We start from the raw sequence: 22,741 nt of genomic DNA, 5'->3' as shown, positions 1-22,741 counted from the left end.
TGAATATTTGCTTCCTCCGTTTGAAAGCAAAATAAAGAAATACATAAATAAATAAATAAATAAATGCATCGGTAGGAAATATAGGCTAAGCCAGCAACAGGTCGGAAAAAATTGCACGAGTTGACTGTAAACAGCTGGCGGATTGGGGGAGTTTTAGTGCTTGTTTTCATCTGGAATGTTTAGCTTATTTTTTGGGGTGACAGCTTTGTTTTCGATGTAGTTTTCACCGTGTTGTACAATTCCCGGTCTCGCTGTGTTCATTCGCCCAAGAGCTGCAAAGTAATTTTTTCAACGCTGTCTGAGTATGGAAAATAGCCTATAGTCTGCATGGCCTTCGACATCCCAGATATTGTAGTGTTTTCCTGAACAACTGTAGGTTACTCGTTTCAGGATGTCCAAGTAGAGCGAGTGACCAAAGTTCCTGTTTTTACGCACAGCGAATTGATATATGAAAAGCTAATATCAGCGTGCTTCATGAAGTTTTGCTTGACAGCAGTTGCTACTACATAGCCTATGTTGTCGGATTAGATGCAGCATTCGATTGACGTGTGTCTACTATTACGTATAAGGCCTATATAAACCGTGCGCTAAGGAGAAGCGCTCATTCACGTCTCCGTCGCCGGAGGGAGCGCCACGCTTTCTGTCGCTAGTGTACATCTGGACATGTATGGATCATTGGCTGCCAGTGACTCTAGCACACCAGTAGAGAACTGCATTTGGAGCAGTTGTTTTTTCTTTCTCCGTGGCGAAGATGAAGCAAAGAGGATCCACGAAACAACCCTCTTTACAACACATGACCTGAATGCGCAGTCCTAACTGGCCAGAGACCCAACTCGGAGCGTCCGCATCCCGACCGGTATGTGTACGTTGTTTTCATTGAGAGGCTAAGTTTCTAAAACGAAGCTCATATTTTATGAATTGTAAATTAGGGCTGTTCTCTCCAATGAAACGTCTCCTGTGTTTTCGCTCTGCTTAGAGAAACGGATTTTTTTTTTTTAAATCCCATCAAATACTTAGTGGTTTTATATTCTCATGCATGGCCAGACACTGATTTCTCTCCTTAGCTTTGAGTATCATCTTTGTTTGAAAAGCTGAGCTTTTTTTTTACTCCAGTGACATTTTCTAATTTAGGCTACTTGTGGTAGTTTCAAATGGTGTACACACCAAGTGGTTTTTGCCATGCTATGTCACCATTACAATTTATTTAGCTTCTAAAGAAATCTGTGAGCGTTTTAATCAGAGATAAAGCTGCCCTATGTATGTTGTACTGTGAGTAAAGTATGTGCACTTGCCTAACCAAACTCTTCTGTCAGTACCCATCGTTTTTAGGATAAAGAAGGAACAGTTATTGGAAATGTTACCAAGTTTTAAATGCCATTTGTTGTATTCTTCACTTTCAAAGTTGAACTCCACGCGGAAAATGCGCCCTTGTTTTCTTGAACACAATGTAGCGTACCTCACCTTTCACAACACACGCGTCTCCAACCCGGGTTAGGGAGCTTTAAGTAGGTTACTTTGGCCGGTTGCTTTCGCTTACGGCCATACCACGCTGAACACGCCCGATCTCGTCCGATCTCGGAAGCTTAGCAGCGTCGGGCCTGGTTAGTACTTGGATGGGAGACCGCCTGGGAATACCAGGTGCCGTAAGCTTTTCTCTCCATCAGCCAGTGAAACTTTTTTTTTTTTCAGGCTGTCTGTCTGTGCGTGCCTGCTCCCTAGTACGTAGACGTTCCAACCCCTTTGAATATTTGCTTCCTCCGTTTGAAAGCAAAATAAAGAAATACATAAATAAATAAATAAATAAATGCATCGGTAGGAAATATAGGCTAAGCCAGCAACAGGTCGGAAAAAATTGCACGAGTTGACTGTAAACAGCTGGCGGATTGGGGGAGTTTTAGTGCTTGTTTTCATCTGGAATGTTTAGCTTATTTTTTGGGGTGACAGCTTTGTTTTCGATGTAGTTTTCACCGTGTTGTACAATTCCCGGTCTCGCTGTGTTCATTCGCCCAAGAGCTGCAAAGTAATTTTTTCAACGCTGTCTGAGTATGGAAAATAGCCTATAGTCTGCATGGCCTTCGACATCCCAGATATTGTAGTGTTTTCCTGAACAACTGTAGGTTACTCGTTTCAGGATGTCCAAGTAGAGCGAGTGACCAAAGTTCCTGTTTTTACGCACAGCGAATTGATATATGAAAAGCTAATATCAGCGTGCTTCATGAAGTTTTGCTTGACAGCAGTTGCTACTACATAGCCTATGTTGTCGGATTAGATGCAGCATTCGATTGACGTGTGTCTACTATTACGTATAAGGCCTATATAAACCGTGCGCTAAGGAGAAGCGCTCATTCACGTCTCCGTCGCCGGAGGGAGCGCCACGCTTTCTGTCGCTAGTGTACATCTGGACATGTATGGATCATTGGCTGCCAGTGACTCTAGCACACCAGTAGAGAACTGCATTTGGAGCAGTTGTTTTTTCTTTCTCCGTGGCGAAGATGAAGCAAAGAGGATCCACGAAACAACCCTCTTTACAACACATGACCTGAATGCGCAGTCCTAACTGGCCAGAGACCCAACTCGGAGCGTCCGCATCCCGACCGGTATGTGTACGTTGTTTTCATTGAGAGGCTAAGTTTCTAAAACGAAGCTCATATTTTATGAATTGTAAATTAGGGCTGTTCTCTCCAATGAAACGTCCCCTGTGTTTTCGCTCTGCTTAGAAAAACTGATTTTTTTTTTTTTTATATCCCATCAAATACTTAGTGGTTTTATATTCTCATGCATGGCCAGACACTGATTTCTCTCCTTAGCTTTGAGTATCATCTTTGTTTGAAAAGCTGAGCTTTTTTTTACTCCAGTGACATTTTCTAATTTACTTGTGGTAGTTTCAAATGGTGTACACACCAAGTGGTTTTTGCCATGCTATGTCACCATTACAATTTATTTAGCTTCTAAACAAATCTGTGAGCGTTTTAATCAGAGATAAAGCTGCCCTATGTATGTTGTACTGTGAGTAAAGTATGTGCACTTGCCTAACCAAACTCTTCTGTCAGTACCCATCGTTTTTAGGATAAAGAAGGAACAGTTATTGGAAATGTTACCAAGTTTTAAATGCCATTTGTTGTATTCTTCACTTTCAAAGTTGAACTCCACGCGGAAAATGCGCCTTTGTTTTCTTGAACACAATGTAGCGTACCTCACCTTTCACAACACACGCGTCTCCAACCCGGGTTAGGGAGCTTTAAGTAGGTTACTTTGGCCGGTTGCTTTCGCTTACGGCCATACCACGCTGAACACGCCCGATCTCGTCCGATCTCGGAAGCTAAGCAGCGTCGGGCCTGGTTAGTACTTGGATGGGAGACCGCCTGGGAATACCAGGTGCCGTAAGCTTTTCTCTCCATCAGCCAGTGAAACTTTTTTTTTTTTCAGGCTGTCTGTCTGTGCGTGCCTGCTCCCTAGTACGTAGACGTTCCAACCCCTTTGAATATTTGCTTCCTCCGTTTGAAAGCAAAATAAAGAAATACATAAATAAATAAATAAATAAATGCATCGGTAGGAAATATAGGCTAAGCCAGCAACAGGTCGGAAAAAATTGCACGAGTTGACTGTAAACAGCTGGCGGATTGGGGGAGTTTTAGTGCTTGTTTTCATCTGGAATGTTTAGCTTATTTTTTGGGGTGACAGCTTTGTTTTCGATGTAGTTTTCACCGTGTTGTACAATTCCCGGTCTCGCTGTGTTCATTCGCCCAAGAGCTGCAAAGTAATTTTTTCAACGCTGTCTGAGTATGGAAAATAGCCTATAGTCTGCATGGCCTTCGACATCCCAGATATTGTAGTGTTTTCCTGAACAACTGTAGGTTACTCGTTTCAGGATGTCCAAGTAGAGCGAGTGACCAAAGTTCCTGTTTTTACGCACAGCGAATTGATATATGAAAAGCTAATATCAGCGTGCTTCATGAAGTTTTGCTTGACAGCAGTTGCTACTACATAGCCTATGTTGTCGGATTAGATGCAGCATTCGATTGACGTGTGTCTACTATTACGTATAAGGCCTATATAAACCGTGCGCTAAGGAGAAGCGCTCATTCACGTCTCCGTCGCCGGAGGGAGCGCCACGCTTTCTGTCGCTAGTGTACATCTGGACATGTATGGATCATTGGCTGCCAGTGACTCTAGCACACCAGTAGAGAACTGCATTTGGAGCAGTTGTTTTTTCTTTCTCCGTGGCGAAGATGAAGCAAAGAGGATCCACGAAACAACCCTCTTTACAACACATGACCTGAATGCGCAGTCCTAACTGGCCAGAGACCCAACTCGGAGCGTCCGCATCCCGACCGGTATGTGTACGTTGTTTTCATTGAGAGGCTAAGTTTCTAAAACGAAGCTCATATTTTATGAATTGTAAATTAGGGCTGTTCTCTCCAATGAAACGTCTCCTGTGTTTTCGCTCTGCTTAGAGAAACGGATTTTTTTTTTTTTAAATCCCATCAAATACTTAGTGGTTTTATATTCTCATGCATGGCCAGACACTGATTTCTCTCCTTAGCTTTGAGTATCATCTTTGTTTGAAAAGCTGAGCTTTTTTTTTACTCCAGTGACATTTTCTAATTTACTTGTGGTAGTTTCAAATGGTGTACACACCAAGTGGTTTTTGCCCTGCTATGTCACCATTACAATTTATTTAGCTTCTAAAGAAATCTGTGAGCGTTTTAATCAGAGATAAAGCTGCCCTATGTATGTTGTACTGTGAGTAAAGTATGTGCACTTGCCTAACCAAACTCTTCTGTCAGTACCCATCGTTTTTAGGATAAAGAAGGAACAGTTATTGGAAATGTTACCAAGTTTTAAATGCCATTTGTTGTATTCTTCACTTTCAAAGTTGAACTCCACGCGGAAAATGCGCCCTTGTTTTCTTGAACACAATGTAGCGTACCTCACCTTTCACAACACACGCGTCTCCAACCCGGGTTAGGGAGCTTTAAGTAGGTTACTTTGGCCGGTTGCTTTCGCTTACGGCCATACCACGCTGAACACGCCCGATCTCGTCCTATCTCGGAAGCTAAGCAGCGTCGGGTCTGGTTAGTACTTGGATGGGAGACCGCCTGGGAATACCAGGTGCCGTAAGCTTTTCTCTCCATCAGCCAGTGAAACTTTTTTTTTTTTCAGGCTGTCTGTCTGTGCGTGCCTGCTCCCTAGTACGTAGACGTTCCAACCCCTTTGAATATTTGCTTCCTCCGTTTGAAAGCAAAATAAAGAAATACATAAATAAATAAATAAATAAATGCATCGGTAGGAAATATAGGCTAAGCCAGCAACAGGTCGGAAAAAATTGCACGAGTTGACTGTAAACAGCTGGCGGATTGGGGGAGTTTTAGTGCTTGTTTTCATCTGGAATGTTTAGCTTATTTTTTGGGGTGACAGCTTTGTTTTCGATGTAGTTTTCACCGTGTTGTACAATTCCCGGTCTCGCTGTGTTCATTCGCCCAAGAGCTGCAAAGTAATTTTTTCAACACTGTCTGAGTATGGAAAATAGCCTATAGTCTGCATGGCCTTCGACATCCCAGATATTGTAGTGTTTTCCTGAACAACTGTAGGTTACTCGTTTCAGGATGTCCAAGTAGAGCGAGTGACCAAAGTTCCTGTTTTTACGCACAGCGAATTGATATATGAAAAGCTAATATCAGCGTGCTTCATGAAGTTTTGCTTGACAGCAGTTGCTACTACATAGCCTATGTTGTCGGATTAGATGCAGCATTCGATTGACGTGTGTCTACTATTACGTATAAGGCCTATATAAACCGTGCGCTAAGGAGAAGCGCTCATTCACGTCTCCGTCGCCGGAGGGAGCGCCACGCTTTCTGTCGCTAGTGTACATCTGGACATGTATGGATCATTGGCTGCCAGTGACTCTAGCACACCAGTAGAGAACTGCATTTGGAGCAGTTGTTTTTTCTTTCTCCGTGGCGAAGATGAAGCAAAGAGGATCCACGAAACAACCCTCTTTACAACACATGACCTGAATGCGCAGTCCTAACTGGCCAGAGACCCAACTCGGAGCGTCCGCATCCCGACCGGTATGTGTACGTTGTTTTCATTGAGAGGCTAAGTTTCTAAAACGAAGCTCATATTTTATGAATTGTAAATTAGGGCTGTTCTCTCCAATGAAACGTCCCCTGTGTTTTCGCTCTGCTTAGAAAAACTGATTTTTTTTTTTTTTATATCCCATCAAATACTTAGTGGTTTTATATTCTCATGCATGGCCAGACACTGATTTCTCTCCTTAGCTTTGAGTATCATCTTTGTTTGAAAAGCTGAGCTTTTTTTTACTCCAGTGACATTTTCTAATTTACTTGTGGTAGTTTCAAATGGTGTACACACCAAGTGGTTTTTGCCATGCTATGTCACCATTACAATTTATTTAGCTTCTAAACAAATCTGTGAGCGTTTTAATCAGAGATAAAGCTGCCCTATGTATGTTGTACTGTGAGTAAAGTATGTGCACTTGCCTAACCAAACTCTTCTGTCAGTACCCATCGTTTTTAGGATAAAGAAGGAACAGTTATTGGAAATGTTACCAAGTTTTAAATGCCATTTGTTGTATTCTTCACTTTCAAAGTTGAACTCCACGCGGAAAATGCGCCTTTGTTTTCTTGAACACAATGTAGCGTACCTCACCTTTCACAACACACGCGTCTCCAACCCGGGTTAGGGAGCTTTAAGTAGGTTACTTTGGCCGGTTGCTTTCGCTTACGGCCATACCACGCTGAACACGCCCGATCTCGTCCGATCTCGGAAGCTAAGCAGCGTCGGGCCTGGTTAGTACTTGGATGGGAGACCGCCTGGGAATGGCTCATGACCCCCACAAGTACATATTGCTCAGCCCTGGAAGCGAGCAAAAAGGATCAAAACGGACAGCTCCATCTGGTGGTCAAAGTCCTGAAGTGTTATTTATTCGGTGGCCTAATTTATTGAAATCCATTAGTCTGCTGAATGTTTTGCTCTTTATTTCCATAGTTTGATTTGATCTAGCTGATGAGATTCATAATTTTCAATAGGGAATGTGTGCAATATTACATTTGGGCTGAATCAAGACATGGTGTAATGCATCAGTGAACTGTCACTTTGTCTGGAAGACATCAGAGCCGTTCACAGAAGTCATCGTTGTGATCACTCAGGGGATACAGCCAGCGCACAGAGGGGTGTATTCATACCTCTGGTAGAGGCAGAGAAGACACAAGGACTTCTAAATTATGTGGGTTTTTTTACACTATCCCACCCCTTCTGAAACCCAAGCATACAGAGACTCCAACATACTTGAAATACTTTTACAACTTTTATTTTTCACCTAGAATGTGTTTCATTTGAAAAGCAGTGCATGAAAGCACATGTGAAACATGTACTACCATTTGCAAACATTTAGTTAAACATGGAGCTGACAGACATACAAACATTACAAGGACACACACACACACACACACACACACACACACACACACACACACACTCACAACAATAATAATAATAATAAATCAAGAACACTTAATTAAAAACACAAACTTGTACTTCAGATAAAAAAAATGAACAATTGGTTTGTACTGGCCAAAAGCCCAATAAATAACAGGATTATCCAAAGACTCAGGTCACCAATCAACAAATAAAGGCTCAAGCCATTCCTGTAAGATACATTTGTTGTGTGTGTTTTCAAGACATACAAACATCACAAAGACATGAAGCTGACAAAGACGAACAAACAACACGTATCACAAAAACAGATGATATGAACATGAACGACCATTAAAGGGTATGCAAACTGATTGTGTTAGATCGGAACTGCTTAAGGTTAAAATGATGGAGGTTAGATTGGCCTTGATATTGAACATGACAGAACATATTTATATATATAAAAAGATAATACAAAGTGCCTTTTAAGAGCAACATAAGTAATAATAAAAAACAAACACAAGAACATTTTTAAACTGTTAAGTGCATGTTTTAAAATTTTGAACTATACAAATAAATAGATTGCTTGTTTTTGTGCATGTGTTTGTTTGTGTTTCAAAGTACTTCAGCATAACACAAACAAGCCTCTTTCTCTCTCCTACAGATGGCACAGGAGAAGTGGCATCACACAGGTGAGTTATTTACAGTTATTCACATAGTTCTCCTCTTTTCCAACTCCGCATCCACCACACATTTCAAGTGTTCAAAGCTGTCGTACACCACAGTGTCAGACCCAGAGGTGGTGGATATCCTAGTGGATGGACAGGAAGAAAATATCTTCTGGGTGCTTCCAGACACTTTAAGGTGTGTACCTCTTCCGCTGTCCACTACAATTGGGCACGTGGCAAGCCCCACATGGCCGCGAGGGCTTGTTTGGCATGAATGCCTTGACTGTTGGTGCAGGACGTACAAAGCTCTGGCTGCACGATGGCCCACGAAACAGGACGGAGGGAGCCTGTGGCTGTGGGGGGAGAACCAGCAGTATGGGTGCTGCCGACACAGGGGGTGGCGCATAGGTGGGCGCAGCAGGCTTTGGCTGGAGATGGGTGGACGCAGCAGGCCCTGGCAGAATGGGGATGGGCGCAGCAGGCTTTGGCCGAGAAGAGGAGGACGACACCGTGGGCTGAACGGACCGGTTCACAGGAGGCACAGGCTCTGGCTCTTCAACATATAATCTGGAAATATAAAATACACATGCAATGAGTATTGATATTATGTGTGTGCTATTTGCTTTCCACAGCCAACAGGTGAAAAAAAGTGCTTATGACAACCAAAAACAGCCCATTCATTCATCACTTTGTTTTTAACATGCAAATCGCGGTTGACATGTTTACACTTCTAAGGCATATTTATACATCAAACGTCAACTCCACACTTAAGTAACACCACCTCTATGGTCTTAAAAAAGTGAGCTAGAGTGTCTGATGACATTTTTAAAGTGTTTCCAGGGATTGTCAGGTCTTACAGCGGCGATTGGTATCTCATTCATTCACGTTCAATGTATTGTTTACCTCTGACAGGTGAAGGCGACACCGGTGGTAGCTAACGCTAGCTCGACAGAGGCGGCGGCTGAACAGTGAATGAAAACTTTGTCTATAGCCCCCAACTCCCACAAACACGAATTACTTATGAATACTAAGAAAACTATCTTCTAACAACACATTTGGGCTCTTAGACACTTTCAACGCATAGCAAACTCTACCGTTGTTACAGTGAGCAGCACTGTTTACCTTTGCGGCGCCGGGTCAGAGTCAGCCTGCTAACGTTACGAGCTGCTAACGAGATATCGTGTAAAACATTGAATATCGGACCAACTATTAAAAAATACATCGAGTTTCATTCATTACTTGGCACATAACTATACAAAACTTACCTGAGAGTAAAAAACAAAAGGTCCAATGGGTCGGAAAAACGCCGCCGATACCGGAGTAGTTAAAGATGGCCGCCAGTATTTTTCGAGATGCAGCTTAACAGCACCGACGTCATGACGTCGTGAATATTTTCCGATCCTCGCTCAATGATTGGTCTGTTGAGCGCTCAGCTCTGCTCAGCATTGCTCAGTGATTGGCTGAAGGCTGCTCAGCTTTGCTCAGCATTGCTCAGTGATTGGCCGGTTGAGCAGAGGATATGTACTTGGGGGAGAAAGTGCCTGTAGTCGGCTCATGACCCCCACAAGTACATATTGCTCAGCCCTGGAAGCGAGCAAAAAGGATCAAAACGGACAGCTCCATCTGGTGGTCAAAGTCCTGAAGTGTTATTTATTCGGTGGCCTAATTTATTGAAATCCATTAGTCTGCTGAATGTTTTGCTCTTTATTTCCATAGTTTGATTTGATCTAGCTGATGAGATTCATAATTTTCAATAGGGAATGTGTGCAATATTACATTTGGGCTGAATCAAGACATGGTGTAATGCATCAGTGAACTGTCACTTTGTCTGGAAGACATCAGAGCCGTTCACAGAAGTCATCGTTGTGATCACTCAGGGGATACAGCCAGCGCACAGAGGGGTGTATTCATACCTCTGGTAGAGGCAGAGAAGACACAAGGACTTCTAAATTATGTGGGTTTTTTTACACTATCCCACCCCTTCTGAAACCCAAGCATACAGAGACTCCAACATACTTGAAATACTTTTACAACTTTTATTTTTCACCTAGAATGTGTTTCATTTGAAAAGCAGTGCATGAAAGCACATGTGAAACATGTACTACCATTTGCAAACATTTAGTTAAACATGGAGCTGACAGACATACAAACATTACAAGGACACACACACACACACACACACACACACACACACACACACACACACACACAACAATAATAATAATAATAAATCAAGAACACTTAATTAAAAACACAAACTTGTACTTCAGATAAAAAAAATGAACAATTGGTTTGTACTGGCCAAAAGCCCAATAAATAACAGGATTATCCAAAGACTCAGGTCACCAATCAACAAATAAAGGCTCAAGCCATTCCTGTAAGATACATTTGTTGTGTGTGTTTTCAAGACATACAAACATCACAAAGACATGAAGCTGACAAAGACGAACAAACAACACGTATCACAAAAACAGATGATATGAACATGAACGACCATTAAAGGGTATGCAAACTGATTGTGTTAGATCGGAACTGCTTAAGGTTAAAATGATGGAGGTTAGATTGGCCTTGATATTGAACATGACAGAACATATTTATATATATAAAAAGATAATACAAAGTGCCTTTTAAGAGCAACATAAGTAATAATAAAAAACAAACACAAGAACATTTTTAAACTGTTAAGTGCATGTTTTAAAATTTTGAACTATACAAATAAATAGATTGCTTGTTTTTGTGCATGTGTTTGTTTGTGTTTCAAAGTACTTCAGCATAACACAAACAAGCCTCTTTCTCTCTCCTACAGATGGCACAGGAGAAGTGGCATCACACAGGTGAGTTATTTACAGTTATTCACATAGTTCTCCTCTTTTCCAACTCCGCATCCACCACACATTTCAAGTGTTCAAAGCTGTCGTACACCACAGTGTCAGACCCAGAGGTGGTGGATATCCTAGTGGATGGACAGGAAGAAAATATCTTCTGGGTGCTTCCAGACACTTTAAGGTGTGTACCTCTTCCGCTGTCCACTACAATTGGGCACGTGGCAAGCCCCACATGGCCGCGAGGGCTTGTTTGGCATGAATGCCTTGACTGTTGGTGCAGGACGTACAAAGCTCTGGCTGCACGATGGCCCACGAAACAGGACGGAGGGAGCCTGTGGCTGTGGGGGGAGAACCAGCAGTATGGGTGCTGCCGACACAGGGGGTGGCGCATAGGTGGGCGCAGCAGGCTTTGGCTGGAGATGGGTGGACGCAGCAGGCCCTGGCAGAATGGGGATGGGCGCAGCAGGCTTTGGCCGAGAAGAGGAGGACGACACCGTGGGCTGAACGGACCGGTTCACAGGAGGCACAGGCTCTGGCTCTTCAACATATAATCTGGAAATATAAAATACACATGCAATGAGTATTGATATTATGTGTGTGCTATTTGCTTTCCACAGCCAACAGGTGAAAAAAAGTGCTTATGACAACCAAAAACAGCCCATTCATTCATCACTTTGTTTTTAACATGCAAATCGCGGTTGACATGTTTACACTTCTAAGGCATATTTATACATCAAACGTCAACTCCACACTTAAGTAACACCACCTCTATGGTCTTAAAAAAGTGAGCTAGAGTGTCTGATGACATTTTTAAAGTGTTTCCAGGGATTGTCAGGTCTTACAGCGGCGATTGGTATCTCATTCATTCACGTTCAATGTATTGTTTACCTCTGACAGGTGAAGGCGACACCGGTGGTAGCTAACGCTAGCTCGACAGAGGCGGCGGCTGAACAGTGAATGAAAACTTTGTCTATAGCCCCCAACTCCCACAAACACGAATTACTTATGAATACTAAGAAAACTATCTTCTAACAACACATTTGGGCTCTTAGACACTTTCAACGCATAGCAAACTCTACCGTTGTTACAGTGAGCAGCACTGTTTACCTTTGCGGCGCCGGGTCAGAGTCAGCCTGCTAACGTTACGAGCTGCTAACGAGATATCGTGTAAAACATTGAATATCGGACCAACTATTAAAAAATACATCGAGTTTCATTCATTACTTGGCACATAACTATACAAAACTTACCTGAGAGTAAAAAACAAAAGGTCCAATGGGTCGGAAAAACGCCGCCGATACCGGAGTAGTTAAAGATGGCCGCCAGTATTTTTCGAGATGCAGCTTAACAGCACCGACGTCATGACGTCGTGAATATTTTCCGATCCTCGCTCAATGATTGGTCTGTTGAGCGCTCAGCTCTGCTCAGCATTGCTCAGTGATTGGCTGAAGGCTGCTCAGCTTTGCTCAGCATTGCTCAGTGATTGGCCGGTTGAGCAGAGGATATGTACTTGGGGGAGAAAGTGCCTGTAGTCAGGGAGCCATGGGGTCAGACCTGGCTTTGTCGGTTAAAGTTTTTTTTTTTGCAGAATCTAGTAGACTAGGGGTACCTCTTTAAGATTTAAGAGGGTGCCCGGTGATATCCCTTGGGCAATTTCGTATATTAAGCCTTTCTTGTCCAATGTGTTGACTATAAGGCGGATATACTACAGGTGAATAGGGTAAAAAAAATAACAAGCAGATATCACTATGAAACTTCACCAGTTGATTACTTAGATCAATATGAAAAATAAATGTATTACAAGTTTTCTGAAATTTAATGTTTGAATATGCAAATTAGGTATGATGTAATTAAATATGCGCTGATTTGCATAAACGTAAAAAGATCAAATCTGAACATTGGCTAAAGCCAGTTTCAATTTTTTTCTTTTCATTTTGTTGACATAAGAGATGAAAAGTATTTTAGAGAGGGAATTATGGATATCTCATTTAGTTATTCAGTAAATCAGAAAATACTATACCAGCCTTTAAAAAATCCATTTTCGCCATGTTTTTTGGAATAAAATGTCATGTAAATCAGGCTAAGAATAATATATCAACAAACCCCTCTGCAAAAACCTTGTAGACATGGTTAGGTATAAGACTGAAAAGTTTGGTGTATGTAGATGCTTGTGAAGTGGAGATTTTGTTCTCCGAGTGAGAGATAAACTCATCCATATCCGCCTTATATTCAACACATTGGACAAGAAAGGCTTAATATACGAAATTGCCCAAGGGATATCACCGGGCACCCTCTTAAATCTTAAAGAGGTACACCTACTCTACTAGATTCAGCAAAAAAAAAAACTTTAACCGACAAAAGTGAAGTGTTCCTTTAAGGTTCTCGTGAGCTTTTGGCAGACCAGACCAGTCACTAAGCCATGGGGTCAGGTTGCAACCAACCCAGGTCAGACCTGGTTTTGTTGGTTAAAGTTTTTTTTTTTGCTGAATCTAGTAGAGTAGGTGTACCTCTTTAAGATTTAAGAGGGTGCCCGGTGATATCCCTTGGGCAATTTTGTATATTAAGCCTTTCTTGTCCAATGTGTTGAATATAAGGCGGATATGGATGAGTTTCCTCTCTCACTCGGAGAACAAAATCTCCACTTCACAAGCATCTACATACACCAAACTTTTCAGTCTTATACCTAACCATGTTTAGAAGGATTTTGCAGAGGGGTTTGTTGATATATGATTCTTAGCCTGATTTACATGACATTTTATTCCAAAAAACATGGCGAAAATGGATTTTTTAAAGGCTGGTATAGTATTTTCTGATTTATTGAATAACTAAATGAGATATCCATAATTCCCTCTCTAAAATACTTTTCATCTCTTATGTCAACAAAATGAAAAGAAAAAAAATTAAGCTGGCTTTGTCCAATGTTCAGATTTGATCTTTTTACGTTTATGTAAATCAGCGCATATTTAATTACATCATACCTAATTTGCATATTCAAACATTACATTTCAGAAAACTTGTAATACATTTATTTTTCATATTGATCTAAGTAATCAACTGGTGAAGTTTCATAGTGATATCTGCTTGTTAATTTTTTTACCCTATTCACCTATAGTATATCCGCCTTATAGTCAACACATTGGACAAGAAAGGCTTAATATATGAAATTGCCCAAGGGATATCACCGGGCACCCTCTTAAATCTTAAAGAGGGACCCCTAGTCTACTAGATTCTGCAAAAAAAAAAACTTTAACCGACAAAGCCAGGTTCACCTAAATTATGGCATTTGGCTCCCGGACTACTGGGAATACCAGGTGCCGTAAGCATTTCTCTCCATCAGCCAGTGAAACTTTTTTTTTTTTCAGGCTGTCTGTCTGTGCGTGCCTGCTCCCTAGTACGTAGACGTTCCAACCCCTTTGAATATTTGCTTCCTCCGTTTGAAAGCAAAATAAAGAAATACATAAATAAATAAATAAATAAATGCATCGGTAGGAAATATAGGCTAAGCCAGCAACAGGTCGGAAAAAATTGCACGAGTTGACTGTAAACAGCTGGCGGATTGGGGGAGTTTTAGTGCTTGTTTTCATCTGGAATGTTTAGCTTATTTTTTGGGGTGACAGCTTTGTTTTCGATGTAGTTTTCACCGTGTTGTACAATTCCCGGTCTCGCTGTGTTCATTCGCCCAAGAGCTGCAGAGTAATTTTTTCAACACTGTCTGAGTATGGAAAATAGCCTATAGTCTGCATGGCCTTCGACATCCCAGATATTGTAGTGTTTTCCTGAACAACTGTAGGTTACTCGTTTCAGGATGTCCAAGTAGAGCGAGTGACCAAAGGTCCTGTTTTTACGCACAGCGAATTGATATATGAAAAGCTAATATCAGCGTGCTTCATGAAGTTTTGCTTGACAGCAGTTGCTACTACATAGCCTATGTTGTCGGATTAGATGCAGCATTCGATTGACGTGTGTCTACTATTACGTATAAGGCCTATATAAACCGTGCGCTAAGGAGAAGCGCTCATTCACGTCTCCGTCGCCGGAGGGAGCGCCACGCTTTCTGTCGCTAGTGTACATCTGGACATGTATGGATCATTGGCTGCCAGTGACTCTAGCACACCAGTAGAGAACTGCATTTGGAGCAGTTGTTTTTTCTTTCTCCGTGGCGAAGATGAAGCAAAGAGGATCCACGAAACAACCCTCTTTACAACACATGACCTGAATGCGCAGTCCTAACTGGCCAGAGACCCAACTCGGAGCGTCCGCATCCCGACCGGTATGTGTACGTTGTTTTCATTGAGAGGCTAAGTTTCTAAAACGAAGCTCATATTTTATGAATTGTAAATTAGGGCTGTTCTCTCCAATGAAACGTCTCCTGTGTTTTCGCTCTGCTTAGAGAAACGGATTTTTTTTTTTTAAATCCCATCAAATACTTAGTGGTTTTATATTCTCATGCATGGCCAGACACTGATTTCTCTCCTTAGCTTTGAGTATCATCTTTGTTTGAAAAGCTGAGCTTTTTTTTTACTCAAGTGACATTTTCTAATTTACTTGTGGTAGTTTCAAATGGTGTACACACCAAGTGGTTTTTGCCCTGCTATGTCACCATTACAATTTATTTAGCTTCTAAAGAAATCTGTGAGCGTTTTAATCAGAGATAAAGCTGCCCTATGTATGTTGTACTGTGAGTAAAGTATGTGCACTTGCCTAACCAAACTCTTCTGTCAGTACCCATCGTTTTTAGGATAAAGAAGGAACAGTTATTGGAAATGTTACCAAGTTTTAAATGCCATTTGTTGTATTCTTCACTTTCAAAGTTGAACTCCACGCGGAAAATGCGCCCTTGTTTTCTTGAACACAATGTAGCGTACCTCACCTTTCACAACACACGCGTCTCCAACCCGGGTTAGGGAGCTTTAAGTAGGTTACTTTGGCCGGTTGCTTTCGCTTACGGCCATACCACGCTGAAAACGCCCGATCTCGTCCGATCTCGGAAGCTAAGCAGCGTCGGGCCTGGTTAGTACTTGGATGGGAGACCGCCTGGGAATACCAGGTGCCGTAAGCTTTTCTCTCCATCAGCCAGTGAAACTTTTTTTTTTTTCAGGCTGTCTGTCTGTGCGTGCCTGCTCCCTAGTACGTAGACGTTCCAACCCCTTTGAATATTTGCTTCCTCCGTTTGAAAGCAAAATAAAGAAATACATAAATAAATAAATAAATAAATGCATCGGTAGGAAATATAGGCTAAGCCAGCAACAGGTCGGAAAAAATTGCACGAGTTGACTGTAAACAGCTGGCGGATTGGGGGAGTTTTAGTGCTTGTTTTCATCTGGAATGTTTAGCTTATTTTTTGGGGTGACAGCTTTGTTTTCGATGTAGTTTTCACCGTGTTGTACAATTCCCGGTCTCGCTGTGTTCATTCGCCCAAGAGCTGCAGAGTAATTTTTTCAACACTGTCTGAGTATGGAAAATAGCCTATAGTCTGCATGGCCTTCGACATCCCAGATATTGTAGTGTTTTCCTGAACAACTGTAGGTTACTCGTTTCAGGATGTCCAAGTAGAGCGAGTGACCAAAGGTCCTGTTTTTACGCACAGCGAATTGATATATGAAAAGCTAATATCAGCGTGCTTCATGAAGTTTTGCTTGACAGCAGTTGCTACTACATAGCCTATGTTGTCGGATTAGATGCAGCATTCGATTGACGTGTGTCTACTATTACGTATAAGGCCTATATAAACCGTGCGCTAAGGAGAAGCGCTCATTCACGTCTCCGTCGCCGGAGGGAGCGCCACGCTTTCTGTCGCTAGTGTACATCTGGACATGTATGGATCATTGGCTGCCAGTGACTCTAGCACACCAGTAGAGAACTGCATTAGGAGCAGTTGTTTTTTCTTTCTCCGTGGCGAAGATGAAGCAAAGAGGATCCACGAAACAACCCTCTTTACAACACATGACCTGAATGCGCAGTCCTAACTGGCCAGAGACCCAACTCGGAGCGTCCGCATCCCGACCGGTATGTGTACGTTGTTTTCATTGAGAGGCTACGTTTCTAAAACGAAGCTCATATTTTATGAATTGTAAATTAGGGCTGTTCTCTCCAATGAAACGTCCCCTGTGTTTTCGCTCTGCTTAGAAAAACGGATTTTTTTTTTTTTATATCCCATCAAATACTTAGTGGTTTTATATTCTCATGCATGGCCAGACACTGATTTCTCTCCTTAGCTTTGAGTATCATCTTTGTTTGAAAAGCTGAGCTTTTTTTTACTCCAGTGACATTTTCTAATTTACTTGTGGTAGTTTCAAATGGTGTACACGCCAAGTGGTTTTTGCCATGCTATGTCACCATTACAATTTATTTAGCTTCTAAACAAATCTGTGAGCGTTTTAATCAGAGATAAAGCTGCCCTATGTATGTTGTACTGTGAGTAAAGTATGTGCACTTGCCTAACCAAACTCTTCTGTCAGTACCCATCGTTTTTAGGATAAAGAAGGAACAGTTATTGGAAATGTTACCAAGTTTTAAATGCCATTTGTTGTATTCTTCACTTTCAAAGTTGAACTCCACGCGGAAAATGCGCCTTTGTTTTCTTGAACACAATGTAGCGTACCTCACCTTTCACAACACACGCGTCTCCAACCCGGGTTAGGGAGCTTTAAGTGGGTTACTTTGGCCGGTTGCTTTCGCTTACGGCCATACCACGCTGAACACGCCCGATCTCGGAAGCTAAGCAGCGTCGGGCCTGGTTAGTACTTGGATGGGAGACCGCCTGGGAATACCAGGTGCCGTAAGCTTTTCTCTCCATCAGCCAGTGAAACTTTTTTTTTTTTCAGGCTGTCTGTCTGTGCGTGCCTGCTCCCTAGTACGTAGACGTTCCAACCCCTTTGAATATTTGCTTCCTCCGTTTGAAAGCAAAATAAAGAAATACATAAATAAATAAATAAATAAATGCATCGGTAGGAAATATAGGCTAAGCCAGCAACAGGTCGGAAAAAATTGCACGAGTTGACTGTAAACAGCTGGCGGATTGGGGGAGTTTTAGTGCTTGTTTTCATCTGGAATGTTTAGCTTATTTTTTGGGGTGACAGCTTTGTTTTCGATGTAGTTTTCACCGTGTTGTACAATTCCCGGTCTCGCTGTGTTCATTCGCCCAAGAGCTGCAAAGTAATTTTTTCAACACTGTCTGAGTATGGAAAATAGCCTATAGTCTGCATGGCCTTCGACATCCCAGATATTGTAGTGTTTTCCTGAACAACTGTAGGTTACTCGTTTCAGGATGTCCAAGTAGAGCGAGTGACCAAAGTTCCTGTTTTTACGCACAGCGAATTGATATATGAAAAGCTAATATCAGCGTGCTTCATGAAGTTTTGCTTGACAGCAGTTGCTACTACATAGCCTATGTTGTCGGATTAGATGCAGCATTCGATTGACGTGTGTCTACTATTACGTATAAGGCCTATATAAACCGTGCGCTAAGGAGAAGCGCTCATTCACGTCTCCGTCGCCGGAGGGAGCGCCACGCTTTCTGTCGCTAGTGTACATCTGGACATGTATGGATCATTGGCTGCCAGTGACTCTAGCACACCAGTAGAGAACTGCATTTGGAGCAGTTGTTTTTTCTTTCTCCGTGGCGAAGATGAAGCAAAGAGGATCCACGAAACAACCCTCTTTACAACACATGACCTGAATGCGCAGTCCTAACTGGCCAGAGACCCAACTCGGAGCGTCCGCATCCCGACCGGTATGTGTACGTTGTTTTCATTGAGAGGCTAAGTTTCTAAAACGAAGCTCATATTTTATGAATTGTAAATTAGGGCTGTTCTCTCCAATGAAACGTCCCCTGTGTTTTCGCTCTGCTTAGAAAAACTGATTTTTTTTTTTTTTATATCCCATCAAATACTTAGTGGTTTTATATTCTCATGCATGGCCAGACACTGATTTCTCTCCTTAGCTTTGAGTATCATCTTTGTTTGAAAAGCTGAGCTTTTTTTTACTCCAGTGACATTTTCTAATTTACTTGTGGTAGTTTCAAATGGTGTACACACCAAGTGGTTTTTGCCATGCTATGTCACCATTACAATTTATTTAGCTTCTAAACAAATCTGTGAGCGTTTTAATCAGAGATAAAGCTGCCCTATGTATGTTGTACTGTGAGTAAAGTATGTGCACTTGCCTAACCAAACTCTTCTGTCAGTACCCATCGTTTTTAGGATAAAGAAGGAACAGTTATTGGAAATGTTACCAAGTTTTAAATGCCATTTGTTGTATTCTTCACTTTCAAAGTTGAACTCCACGCGGAAAATGCGCCTTTGTTTTCTTGAACACAATGTAGCGTACCTCACCTTTCACAACACACGCGTCTCCAACCCGGGTTAGGGAGCTTTAAGTAGGTTACTTTGGCCGGTTGCTTTCGCTTACGGCCATACCACGCTGAACACGCCCGATCTCGTCCGATCTCGGAAGCTAAGCAGCGTCGGGCCTGGTTAGTACTTGGATGGGAGACCGCCTGGGAATACCAGGTGCCGTAAGCTTTTCTCTCCATCAGCCAGTGAAACTTTTTTTTTTTCAGGCTGTCTGTCTGTGCGTGCCTGCTCCCTAGTACGTAGACGTTCCAACCCCTTTGAATATTTGCTTCCTCCGTTTGAAAGCAAAATAAATAAATAAATAAATAAATAAATAAATAAATAAATAAATAAATAAATAAATAAATAAATACATAGGTAGGAAATATAGGCTAAGCCAGCAACAGGTCGGAAAAAATTGCACGAGTTGACTGTAAACAGCTGGCGGATTGGGGGAGTTTTAGTGCTTGTTTTCATCTGGAATGTTTAGCTTATTTTTTGGGGTGACAGCTTTGTTTTCGATGTAGTTTTCACCGTGTTGTACAATTCCCGGTCTCGCTGTGTTCATTCGCCCAAGAGCTGCAAAGTAATTTTTTCAACGCTGTCTGAGTATGGAAAATAGCCTATAGTCTGCATGGCCTTCGACATCCCAGATATTGTAGTGTTTTCCTGAACAACTGTAGGTTACTCGTTTCAGGATGTCCAAGTAGAGCGAGTGACCAAAGTTCCTGTTTTTACGCACAGCGAATTGATATATGAAAAGCTAATATCAGCGTGCTTCATGAAGTTTTGCTTGACAGCAGTTGCTACTACATAGCCTATGTTGTCGGATTAGATGCAGCATTCGATTGACGTGTGTCTACTATTACGTATAAGGCCTATATAAACCGTGCGCTAAGGAGAAGCGCTCATTCACGTCTCCGTCGCCGGAGGGAGCGCCACGCTTTCTGTCGCTAGTGTACATCTGGACATGTATGGATCATTGGCTGCCAGTGACTCTAGCACACCAGTAGAGAACTGCATTTGGAGCAGTTGTTTTTTCTTTCTCCGTGGCGAAGATGAAGCAAAGAGGATCCACGAAACAACCCTCTTTACAACACATGACCTGAATGCGCAGTCCTAACTGGCCAGAGACCCAACTCGGAGCGTCCGCATCCCGACCGGTATGTGTACGTTGTTTTCATTGAGAGGCTAAGTTTCTAAAACGAAGCTCATATTTTATGAATTGTAAATTAGGGCTGTTCTCTCCAATGAAACGTCTCCTGTGTTTTCGCTCTGCTTAGAGAAACGGATTTTTTTTTTTTAAATCCCATCAAATACTTAGTGGTTTTATATTCTCATGCATGGCCAGACACTGATTTCTCTCCTTAGCTTTGAGTATCATCTTTGTTTGAAAAGCTGAGCTTTTTTTTTACTCCAGTGACATTTTCTAATTTACTTGTGGTAGTTTCAAATGGTGTACACACCAAGTGGTTTTTGCCCTGCTATGTCACCATTACAATTTATTTAGCTTCTAAAGAAATCTGTGAGCGTTTTAATCAGAGATAAAGCTGCCCTATGTATGTTGTACTGTGAGTAAAGTATGTGCACTTGCCTAACCAAACTCTTCTGTCAGTACCCATCGTTTTTAGGATAAAGAAGGAACAGTTATTGGAAATGTTACCAAGTTTTAAATGCCATTTGTTGTATTCTTCACTTTCAAAGTTGAACTCCACGCGGAAAATGCGCCCTTGTTTTCTTGAACACAATGTAGCGTACCTCACCTTTCACAACACACGCGTCTCCAACCCGGGTTAGGGAGCTTTAAGTAGGTTACTTTGGCCGGTTGCTTTCGCTTACGGCCATACCACGCTGAACACGCCCGATCTCGTCCGATCTCGGAAGCTAAGCAGCGTCGGGCCTGGTTAGTACTTGGATGGGAGACCGCCTGGGAATACCAGGTGCCGTAAGCTTTTCTCTCCATCAGCCAGTGAAACTTTTTTTTTTTTCAGGCTGTCTGTCTGTGCGTGCCTGCTCCCTAGTACGTAGACGTTCCAACCCCTTTGAATATTTGCTTCCTCCGTTTGAAAGCAAAATAAAGAAATACATAAATAAATAAATAAATAAATGCATCGGTAGGAAATATAGGCTAAGCCAGCAACAGGTCGGAAAAAATTGCACGAGTTGACTGTAAACAGCTGGCGGATTGGGGGAGTTTTAGTGCTTGTTTTCATCTGGAATGTTTAGCTTATTTTTTGGGGTGACAGCTTTGTTTTCGATGTAGTTTTCACCGTGTTGTACAATTCCCGGTCTCGCTGTGTTCATTCGCCCAAGAGCTGCAAAGTAATTTTTTCAACACTGTCTGAGTATGGAAAATAGCCTATAGTCTGCATGGCCTTCGACATCCCAGATATTGTAGTGTTTTCCTGAACAACTGTAGGTTACTCGTTTCAGGATGTCCAAGTAGAGCGAGTGACCAAAGTTCCTGTTTTTACGCACAGCGAATTGATATATGAAAAGCTAATATCAGCGTGCTTCATGAAGTTTTGCTTGACAGCAGTTGCTACTACATAGCCTATGTTGTCGGATTAGATGCAGCATTCGATTGACGTGTGTCTACTATTACGTATAAGGCCTATATAAACCGTGCGCTAAGGAGAAGCGCTCATTCACGTCTCCGTCGCCGGAGGGAGCGCCACGCTTTCTGTCGCTAGTGTACATCTGGACATGTATGGATCATTGGCTGCCAGTGACTCTAGCACACCAGTAGAGAACTGCATTTGGAGCAGTTGTTTTTTCTTTCTCCGTGGCGAAGATGAAGCAAAGAGGATCCACGAAACAACCCTCTTTACAACACATGACCTGAATGCGCAGTCCTAACTGGCCAGAGACCCAACTCGGAGCGTCCGCATCCCGACCGGTATGTGTACGTTGTTTTCATTGAGAGGCTAAGTTTCTAAAACGAAGCTCATATTTTATGAATTGTAAATTAGGGCTGTTCTCTCCAATGAAACGTCCCCTGTGTTTTCGCTCTGCTTAGAAAAACTGATTTTTTTTTTTTTTATATCCCATCAAATACTTAGTGGTTTTATATTCTCATGCATGGCCAGACACTGATTTCTCTCCTTAGCTTTGAGTATCATCTTTGTTTGAAAAGCTGAGCTTTTTTTTACTCCAGTGACATTTTCTAATTTACTTGTGGTAGTTTCAAATGGTGTACACACCAAGTGGTTTTTGCCATGCTATGTCACCATTACAATTTATTTAGCTTCTAAACAAATCTGTGAGCGTTTTAATCAGAGATAAAGCTGCCCTATGTATGTTGTACTGTGAGTAAAGTATGTGCACTTGCCTAACCAAACTCTTCTGTCAGTACCCATCGTTTTTAGGATAAAGAAGGAACAGTTATTGGAAATGTTACCAAGTTTTAAATGCCATTTGTTGTATTCTTCACTTTCAAAGTTGAACTCCACGCGGAAAATGCGCCTTTGTTTTCTTG

General features: G+C 42.0%; 6 non-coding genes and 2 pseudogenes across 6 annotated transcripts; all 8 read left to right on the top strand.

Annotated features, from left to right (window-relative positions):
• The first annotated feature begins 1,531 nt into the window (after nucleotides 1–1,531).
• LOC134075382 (5S ribosomal RNA) lies at nucleotides 1,532–1,650 on the top strand. Its single transcript, XR_009938137.1, has one exon. It is a non-coding gene; the product is annotated as a 5S ribosomal RNA (ribosomal RNA).
• Nucleotides 1,651–3,268: 1,618 nt separating this feature from the next.
• LOC134075312 (5S ribosomal RNA) lies at nucleotides 3,269–3,387 on the top strand. The gene has a single exon (XR_009938068.1). It is a non-coding gene; the product is annotated as a 5S ribosomal RNA (ribosomal RNA).
• Nucleotides 3,388–5,005: 1,618 nt separating this feature from the next.
• LOC134075395 (5S ribosomal RNA) lies at nucleotides 5,006–5,124 on the top strand. Its single transcript, XR_009938148.1, has one exon. It is a non-coding gene; the product is annotated as a 5S ribosomal RNA (ribosomal RNA).
• A 1,618-nt stretch (nucleotides 5,125–6,742) lies between these two features.
• LOC134075420 (5S ribosomal RNA) lies at nucleotides 6,743–6,856 on the top strand (annotated as a pseudogene).
• Nucleotides 6,857–15,870: 9,014 nt separating this feature from the next.
• LOC134075282 (5S ribosomal RNA) lies at nucleotides 15,871–15,989 on the top strand. The gene has a single exon (XR_009938040.1). It is a non-coding gene; the product is annotated as a 5S ribosomal RNA (ribosomal RNA).
• Nucleotides 15,990–17,606: 1,617 nt separating this feature from the next.
• LOC134075408 (5S ribosomal RNA) lies at nucleotides 17,607–17,715 on the top strand (annotated as a pseudogene).
• Nucleotides 17,716–19,333: 1,618 nt separating this feature from the next.
• Nucleotides 19,334–19,452, top strand: LOC134075300 (5S ribosomal RNA). The gene has a single exon (XR_009938057.1). It is a non-coding gene; the product is annotated as a 5S ribosomal RNA (ribosomal RNA).
• A 1,644-nt stretch (nucleotides 19,453–21,096) lies between these two features.
• On the top strand, nucleotides 21,097–21,215 carry LOC134075288 (5S ribosomal RNA). Its single transcript, XR_009938046.1, has one exon. It is a non-coding gene; the product is annotated as a 5S ribosomal RNA (ribosomal RNA).
• Nucleotides 21,216–22,741: the final 1,526 nt, after the last annotated feature.

The sequence above is a fragment of the Sardina pilchardus genome, chromosome 2 (assembly GCF_963854185.1).
Source record: "Sardina pilchardus chromosome 2, fSarPil1.1, whole genome shotgun sequence".
NCBI classification, from domain to species: Eukaryota; Metazoa; Chordata; class Actinopteri; order Clupeiformes; family Clupeidae; genus Sardina; species Sardina pilchardus.
This window is presented reverse-complemented; position numbering and strand designations above follow the sequence as displayed.